At 35.5% G+C, this 10,000-nt stretch overlaps 1 protein-coding gene across 6 annotated transcripts in view; it reads left to right on the forward strand.

Annotated features, from left to right (window-relative positions):
- The window catches only part of LOC135205591 (tyramine receptor 1-like), a 294,701-nt gene that overhangs the window by 84,159 nt on the left and 200,542 nt on the right, over positions 1–10,000 (forward strand). The window lies entirely within an intron of this gene.

Raw genomic sequence — 10,000 nt, forward strand, 5'->3', positions numbered from 1 at the left:
TATATATATATATATATATATATACTATATATATATATATATAGAATATATATATATATATATATATATATATATTAAACGAGTTTTTAGGATCAAATGATACTTGTTTAGACAAATGAAAGAAGCTGCTAGCAAGCGACTGCCTACCCACGATCTGTGGCTGAAACTCTCTCTGGGCATTAACTGAAATGGAAGACTAGGCAAATAAACCCTCGTAGATACAAAAATATACTTTTTATTTCCTAGATTAGCTAACATTAAAATGGAACAGGATGAATACATTAAAGTGGAACTATATGAATAAAGTCTGACCCACAAAAAAACCGTAACTCTCATTTTCCTCTCCTGAAACAGGGTTAAGTAAGTACCTCCTTAAATCTAACTGTGTCTGATTAACTACACCTTTTTTAATAGTCAACTGAGTCTTTGAGAACCCATTCTCTTATATGGCGACATTGAACCCATCTCAAATAAAGAGACCATACTTATTACTCCACTTGACATGTGAAAGTTAATCAAAATGAATGTGTACGCACCACACTTCTCTTTCTATTTTCACTTCAAAGGTTAACTTTTTCAAAGCCTTATCTTACGTCACCTTATTCGATGGGCCTTCTCAAACTTCTCCCAGATGGCTCTGCACACTGTCACAAGTAATCAAAGAGTGTCCTCTCTTACTCTCATCACCTATCATCAACCCCATATATCATACTCTACGAACACACATGCAGACACATCAAGAACTGGTCCTGTGATCCTGCTGACTGGTCGTTGTCACTGAAGTGGAGGTTTGACCGGATTGCCTTGAAACGGTTCCTGGACATTAACTCAGCAACTTGAGGCCCCCTCGTCTTGACAGCCCAGTAGTCCACTATGTTGGGCAAAGGCATAAGTCCCATGTACATGATGAGACCCAGGAAAACTATGAACTCGGATTCGGAGAGGTTGAAGTTACTGACCACATCCCTCTGGTTCGAGTACAGGTTACTCTGAAAGACGATGTGGGACCTCAAATCAGGTAAAAAACTGTGTGAAGTATTCAGAGGCCGGCCTCAGAAAGTCAGGACGGGGGTGAACATACTCCTGCCGGGGCTGGTTAGTGATGCCTTCCTTCTTCCACTGTCAAACCCAAGGTCTCTTAGTGGAAGGCCGGACCGCATCACTATCCACTGGCATCTGCTGAGGAACAACTGACTTACTTTGTAAATACATAATTATAGACGAAATTCCCTTCAGAAGATGAATAACATTGCTATGTTACTTGCCAGATGTAGTACCAGAGAAAAGGCAGTAATCAGAAATATAGAGAAGACTTGCAAGATTAATGCAGATGATGCAACAATCGTCTTCTACATGTCTGAAAGAGGGTCTCTTGCCAGATTAATAATAATAATAATAATAATAATAATAATAATAATAATAATAATAATAATAATAATAATAATAATAATAATAATAATAGTCAGTCAGATCAACAATATGAACCTGTCAGGAAAACATTGGATTTTGAATTTCACACATGACTTAATCTTAAGGTTTCTTCTCTAGTAGGTGCTCAACCGGATACATGTACCAGAATCACAAGCTAGAGTTAACAAGACCTATTTTCCATAAATCCTGGGTCATACATACCATGTATGTCGTATTGTCACTATTGCGTATATTCCTAATAAATGCTCTTGTCACATATCATTTGTCCGTATTTCTCCAACAAGCAGGGATACAGAAGTATCTGAAAGATATTGGATGGAATGTGTATATAGTGTTTTTATGGGCCTTTCCATCTTCATAATAATATATATATATATATATATATATATATATATATATATATATATATAATATATATATATATATATATATATATATACATACATATATATATATATATATATATATATATATATATATATATATATATATATATATATAGTATATATACATATATATGAGTCAGTCATATCACATTACCCATATTACCGTAATTCATATACATACATCGAGCTACAAATCTCCTTTAATGTCTAATTTGCTCTACCTAGGAATAGATCTATTTTCTTATATGTTAACCGAAGGGGAATTTTTTTAGCCGATAAGAAATTCGTCGGCTCATGGGCGCAAACCATCTAACCAACAAATTCAGGAAACACAGTAAAGCCTTAGACCACACTGCCACCGCAAGAGGATATAAGGTTTTGCTGCCTACCAACTACAAATCCCTGTCGCCTGCAGGTATTCGTTGTTTTGGAGTAGGCATCAACCCACCTGGACCTCGGTTACGTTGTAATGGTTTTGTCCGCACGTAGCCATTATGTGAGTCATATCACATTACCGTGATTCATATACATACATCCAGCTACAAATGTCCTTTAATATCTGATTTGCTCTACCTCGGAATTAATATATTTTCATATATGTTAACCAAAGGCGAACTATTTAGTCGATAAGAAATTCGTTGGCTCATAGGTACGAAATTAATCTAGACGAAGGGATAAGAGGACCAACATGACACCTCTCGTCAGAGACACACCAGACGCAGTCCCAACACCCACTATCCTTTGAGCTCCTCTCCCTAAGAGCCATTTCCCAAACTACGTGGCTGACTCCAAGTGCAGTATATTTCTAGTACCAATTTCTTTAATATCAACCCGTCCCCCATCATTGGTGCATCTACAAGGACCCATCTCTCCACAAGGTACAATGCCAGGAATTCAAGTTTTGCCAGTCACGTAGTTCCTTTTTCTTTTGCTATTCCAATTTCTGTTTCCAACGCAGATCTCATAAAGACCTGGTTTTGTTATTATTTGCGTTCATGAGTGAATTCAACAGTGTTATACCTAAAGATCCTTCAGTGCATCCTTGAACTCTTAATTGCACAAAATTCGCCAGTTAATCGCATGTATTCTCGCTTTGGATCATTCTGCTTCGATTGTGCTTTCATTGCCGTGGTAAACCCACTGCAATTTGATTCACAGTGGTCTTGAAGTGAAATCCCCGGAATCCAGTTATCACCTGTTCATCTTAATTTAGTGCGCAGCTGTGGATCCTTCTGTTACGATTGTGCTTTCTTTGCCATGGTAAACCTATTAGGGCTTGTGCCTTGTATGATAAGGCGCCCTATGAGGTAATGTTAGACTAGCGATAATCTATACGCTAAGTCGGTTGGTATTGCACTTCCATCTTCAATGGAGTGTCTGGGGTTTTGTAGATCACTTCCGAAGTCGGTATTATCTTTACGACGATGTGTTAAACTCATGGTTCGGTGAGGTTCCTTAGTAGACAAACAACTAAGTATAAAAAATTATATATTCTTCTGAAGTTTTTACATGCTGAAGATCGATATGATTGTATAAGTCTTCTAATAACGATAGCTTGATCGCTTCTGCCAATGATGATGGCTAATCCTATTCCTCTACATGATAAAGCTTAGGTAAAGAGGTACAGGTCTTCTAATGTCGATAGCTAACTCTGTTTCTGCTGTCTACCATCTCTGTTACAAGTTATGAAGGAACAGACAGTAGTTCGAACATATGAACATACATACAATGACATAGTTTCATACGAACACACAATCAAATGAGACACGCTACAGATCACGTAGGCGGTAGTTGTCTCAAGCAGGGAGCTTGGACTAATGTTTATAAACAATTGAATGACTACAGGTGACGGCATGTTATCTTAGCCTACATACTTATTGTATACGTCATCTTTAGCGTCTCTAGTCTGATCACATTCCTGCAAGCAATCTGGTCTTTTATATATATGACTAACATTCCATATTTTTTATTATGTAAACACTTACTTAGCTCGGTCAGCTACCAAAAAACTAACTACTGAATATTACTCAAACTTGACTTGCATTTTTTTGACTTTATAGAGGGGGTGATACAGACACTATGTGAATATATATATATAAGTGAATAAAAATTCATTGTGTACATGAATTGATTCATAATAAAATATAAAAACAATGATATTGGTAAATAATAGTGATCACGGGATATATAATGATACAGTTTTTCACTTCATCTCATTAAGATACTTATGCTACAGAAAATACTAATGTACTCTGATAATTGCATAGAATGAAGATTAACATGATAAAAATCATATTTTAACTGATAAAAATTTCATATATGAATTGATAACACCTTATTAATGTTTATGCTGATTGATTCGTAGATTTTTTATGCTAAATGTTATATATCTGATTCATTAAATCATATACTAACTGCAGATATTGGTAAGATAAAAGGTAACAGATTGATTATAGGCTACCTGAGTGTTTATACATATGTATATGGATTCATATAATTATGATTAATATATGTGCACTTTAAATAGATTCCTATGCTTACACGCAAAAGATATATTTAGATTCTGTTATTCATGATCATTTATATAAGAGATTCCTATTGCGTACACGCAAAGATATATTTCGACTCTGTTATTTATGATCAATTATATATAGGATACATGACCGAGGTTATACTACTTCACTTTTAACTAGCGTTCGAACAACTTTTCGTCCATTACACAGTTTCCAGACAACCACCTATAGCCAATTGAAACGGCCTTTTTCAATGGTTAAAACAAGGGGAAAATTTGCCTGGGCGGGTCCAACGTTCTATTTTTGCGCTCATACTTATTCTCTGCATCCTAAGCTACACGATTACGTTCGCGATGAATAAAAAAACATCCCCAGCACGAGTCCTTCGCCAGCAAAGTAGAGTTGAATATCCTTCGGGTCGTAATTGTCGGAAGTATGTCCCTTTTTGTAGTCGATTCCGACAGCCGCCGGAGCATTCCGCATTAAAACGAGATTAACGACGAGATACGGTGTCGGTCGAAGAAGTCCATGAAATTCCTTTCACATTGTAGGCGGTTGTTACTTGACTGTAGTCGTCCGCTGCGACGAACGATTTTTTGAAGTTGCGATATGAAACTCTCGTACTGCAGGATACTGTAACCAGGTTCCATTAATCAGCCTGCAAGTGAAATTATACCTGTCACAAGGGCAAAGTAAATTCAGACGACATCCAAATACAGGGGAGGGGAGAGAGCCATTTAGACCAGACGTAACCCACATGAATTCGCTGTACAAACTTTTTTATCCATGGCATTAATAATGAGTGAACCTACCCAGGTCTATGATGACTGTAAAAATATCCATAATTATAAAAAATAAATAGATATCAATACGAATCTCAAAGAAAATTCGATATTACTGGTAGTAAGTTACTAGACAAAGAAGTGGTAAAACGGAGCTAATTGTAAGATTGCCAGGCAACATAAGAGTCAAAGAGAAGATTAATCATGATTCTATATGCCCTAACAAAAGTTTCATATTCAATTTTTTTTTCTCGTGCGCATCCTCTGAGGTTAACTTTTAAAACATTATTAATAGGTAGGAGATGCACGAAAAAACCCCCACATGTAACTAATTTCTATATAAACTTTGGGTTTTTCAAGAAAATGCGACATTTTTCTTTTCCCATGACTTGATACTTCTAAATGTCTATGAGGTTCAGAAAAAAAAAAATTAATTCATTTTGATGTTATAGAAATTCTGTATTTCCTTATTTTGGTTTATTAATTTTAAAATGATTGCAAGTTGCATTGCGCATACCGATAGACACTTGTACCTAACGTCTGCCTTGCCCATGAGAAGTTTTCGGGGCTAAGCATTTTCTTTCTCCAGTCAATCTGTTTTTGCAAAGCGCGAGATGAAGCCTGTTGCAAGCAGATATTTGAGGTTAAAAGGAACAAATGCTGATACGGCAATGATGACGTCGTCACTTGGCAGGAGATTGCTCTCAGCCAGCTAAGAGTTACGTTACTTGCTGTAATAAATACGACTTTAGGATAAATTTATTATCTTTTAATACTCGACCCACACGAAAAGAATGTCTGAAAAAAAAAAACAGTACCAAAATTGAACAATATATTAGTTTCATGTTGGAAAACTGCATGATTATGTTAAATTAAATATTCCTTATTGAAACTAATGAAAAAGGTTTCCATACAAATTCTATATATATTTATTAGCCCTGTATAAGATTCATATAGGATTATTTCCATAGATAAACATTTTCACTTCCAGACTTTCTGACTTTAAAATCTCTTTATTTTATTTTTTTATTTATTTATTTTAGTTATTATTATTATTATTTTTTTTTTTTTTTTTTTTTTTAATTGACTACGAATATAAATCACCGGGACAGACAATATGTCAGTAGGTTTTGATATGTGTTTGAACTTTTAGCTTATTTGTCATTACTAAAGCGTTAAGTTAGAGTTCAAATCTTTACGCATATATATTTGGATATTTAATTATCTATGGTTACGTTTTGCTTATTGATTTTATCGTGATTCCTTTTTTTATTATAATTTGTAACCCTTCCGACTTCTTACGGAGTGTATTATATTGACTCCACTTGTATCCATTTTATTTTATTTTATATTTATTTATTTATATATTTTTTTATATATCTTGATAAATTAATGGTTGGCTTGAATATGTGGAAAAGTGTTCTAGCGGCGTACCGATAAGGCTACTTGCGGCATCAACTTCTATAGATACAAGATATAAATGATAAAGGTATTTAAAAACCGCGAGAACCGCTATAATCCAGTTCGGATCCAACATCACGAGTTGTAACTCGTAAGACATTGACACTTCCTATTTAATTATCCACCCGTTATTCTACCAAAACCGATTGACTCTGGGTGATAAAATATAGTATTGGTTTTCTTAATGGAAAGGAATTCACACAACGTGTTAAGGAGATTATTATTGATTTACACCACCCGAGTCACAGATTATTATGTGTTGAATTCCATATTTATTGATTTAGCCACTCATAAATATTCGTAACGCACTCAATTGCGGTGTTTGTTTTTATTGGGCTATTAATTCTATATAACGTGTCAAGGAACTATTAACACTAAGAAGTGTTATTCCCTCTGTCAGACTCGTAATTCTGTTAATAATTCTACGTATATTCTTTCAAGGATTGATTTGGCACAGGATAGCCCTTAAACTGACAGGTGTCTTAGTGTGTCCCTTGTCTTCATGACACGTGTTACAATCAGTTATGTGCTTTTATATCTGTAAGCATTGTAGGCCAGTAAAATAGTGATTTGGCTTTCTGTGACATAGTAGGGAACCCTGGATGACGGAATGCAACCAGTTTATGACGATTGGTATGAAAGAAAGGATTATTACGAATACCTGGTCGTTAGTCATCTGCTGTGTTCTTCGGGTTTACCTCGTCACAGACCTACATATAATAATACATTTGATTACATTATTCTGATACACATACTTTAAATATACTTTTGCTTTAGGGTTTCTGCTCGAAGTGTTTATTGGTTTTGCTTAGCCGCTGACCCTGTTTCCGTTCGAAGTGTTATTGTTTGGTGTTTATTGTTTTGCTTATCGCTGTTGCCACTTGCTTTGTTCAGTTTGTAACAGTTCTGCGCTCCGACCGCCCAGATATTCAATGCTCGCGATCTCTTGGGTTAAGGAATTTTCTTGTTTAGATACGGTTTTAACAATAGGCACGGATGTTTCTATATCTTTTAGTCCAATTAATGGTTCTTTGCTGTATGGTGCGGGATTGCGGGATAATGCGTCAGCTATGATATTTGCTTTCCAGGTAGATATCTTATCTTGGCTCCAATAAACTGAATGATCATTTGTCACCGAGTTCCTTTTGGACTGTGATTAAAGCCTTTGAAAAACTCGGTAAAGGACTCATGTTCAGTAAGGACTTTATCAGGATAGCCATAGATTATGACCTTAAAATGTACTAGTGTTAAAGATACCTAGCCCTTCCTTGCCTATTACTTTGATATTTACTTTCAGAGGGCTTTAGTTTACGTGAAATAAAAAGCTATAGGAAAGAAACTGTTTTATCATATTACTGAAGTAGTATCCCTCTTACCCTTGGTCTGAGGCGTCTGTTGCAATAAAAAAAAAATTCCTTATTTAAAATCAGGGATTTTTAGTTAGGTAGCTGCATTATTCCGCTTTTAAGATATCGAACGCCTGTTGATGCTTTTAGACCTAATTAATCTACGCTCTTCTTCGTAAGATCTGTTAAAGGAGCTGCTATGATTGAAGAGTTACATATTTTTGGCATACGATTGTAATACCACTACAGCGCAAAAGTGCTGTATCCCCCTTTTACGTTAATTAGGTACCGGAAGTTATGAATAGCCGACACCTTACCACGGACTACTTTAAGACCTTGACTAGACACATAAAACCTAGATAAACATGTTCGGTTTTTTAAAACTCACATTTAGATATTTTACTCTGAGATTATTTGTCTTTGTCTCTGTAGCACTAGCTCTACTTTATGTGAATGTACTTCTAAGGTATTAGAAAAGATTACAAGATCATCCATATAGGCATGTAGGTTATCCCCTAAAAGTCTCCAAACACTATATTGTAATTTGGGGCGCAACGTAAGCCGGAGGCATACGTAAAAATTGATAATGTCCCTGGGTGTGCTGAAACGGTGTATGAGGTACAATCACTTAGGTAATGGTATCTGGTAAAAGCATTTAAGTAAGTCCAAGTTGGTGAAAAAAATTTATTCTAAGCTAACAGAGATAAGATGTCGTCGGTACCAATCGCACCTGGGAAACTATCGGGAGTCGTTTCCTTGTTTTAAGCGACAGTAATCTGCGCAGATACGCGAAATACGATCTTTTATGGCATGACATTTGAGGGAAAAATTATATGGGCTTATTTGATTTCCTAATGACTCCTATTACTAACATTTTTCAACTTCGTCATTTATCTCTATTTTGAAATTTCAGTGAAGATTTCTACGAAGGTACGTATATAGCTTTATGTTTGTTCCTTATACCGTATTTTGTTTTCAATGACATCCGTTTTTTGTCCCAGAGATCACTCGCTAGTGGAGAAACTTCCTGGTATTCAGGTAGAAGATAAAAAAAATTCTGCTGAATCACCTCTGCTTGAATGACTTTACGGATATTACTTTAGATAGATTATCAGAAGAGATTCATCCACGACTGGTGGGCGTGATTAAAAATTAGCAACAAGAAAAAAATGCGGATATTTATAACTTCCGTATCCCACGATATGTATACTTTTAGGGCTTTGTTCGCGGAAATCGTTATATTTCAGAGTGTCGGAAGGATTAAAATTTCATTTCCCGCAGCAAAGTCTTTTGCACGCACTAAGACATTCGAGGGTGCTGCTTCTCGAGATTTTGCGTGCAAACTACGACTGCGGTTTGTGGGAGAATTCTGTTGGGTCATTTGAACAATGTTACGATTTATGAGACAATGTATAGTTCCTTTATATAAGTTATTATTTGATTAACTGTCTCATTTTTGTTCAAACGGATTTTAATATGTTTTGAAGGTTATAGGATTTCCCTTTGATAAACACGCCTTATTTTGCAGGATTGTAAGTTAATATTTTGTATACCCCTAGATGAATCTTACAATTACACTAGATACAGATCAATGTTTTTTATAACTATAGAGGTATCTGTAAACACTCGCTTATCCGGACTTCTCATTAGGGAAGTTCGAACAACAGACGGTGAGTCCGTATATACAAGATATTACGTGTATTAAAGAAATAAAACAAGATATTCTAATTTTTACGGCGCGTACAGTTGGGCTTTATCCACCACTACTTATAATAACTTATGTGTTAAAAAAAAACGAAAACCTGCTCTGATTACTTTATACGGTCGTGTGTTTCATAGGAAAAATTCCTTTTTAATTCAAAAAGATATTGGCATGTATAAACAACATCGCTTTTCCCCACTCTGCTAGAGTCGCTTATTGTGTGGAATTTGCTTTGCTTTGAAAACTTCGGCAGTTTGACTGACCTTGACCGCTTGACTAGGTGACACAGTCACCGAGTTTGCTTGTTTGATTCTGAACGGGCTACTGTTTCTATTTCTTTTTGTAATAATTAGGATTCTTCTCTTTATTACCTTCGGCA

The sequence above is a fragment of the Macrobrachium nipponense genome, chromosome 24 (genome assembly GCF_015104395.2).
Source record: "Macrobrachium nipponense isolate FS-2020 chromosome 24, ASM1510439v2, whole genome shotgun sequence".
Lineage (NCBI taxonomy): Eukaryota > Metazoa > Arthropoda > Malacostraca > Decapoda > Palaemonidae > Macrobrachium > Macrobrachium nipponense.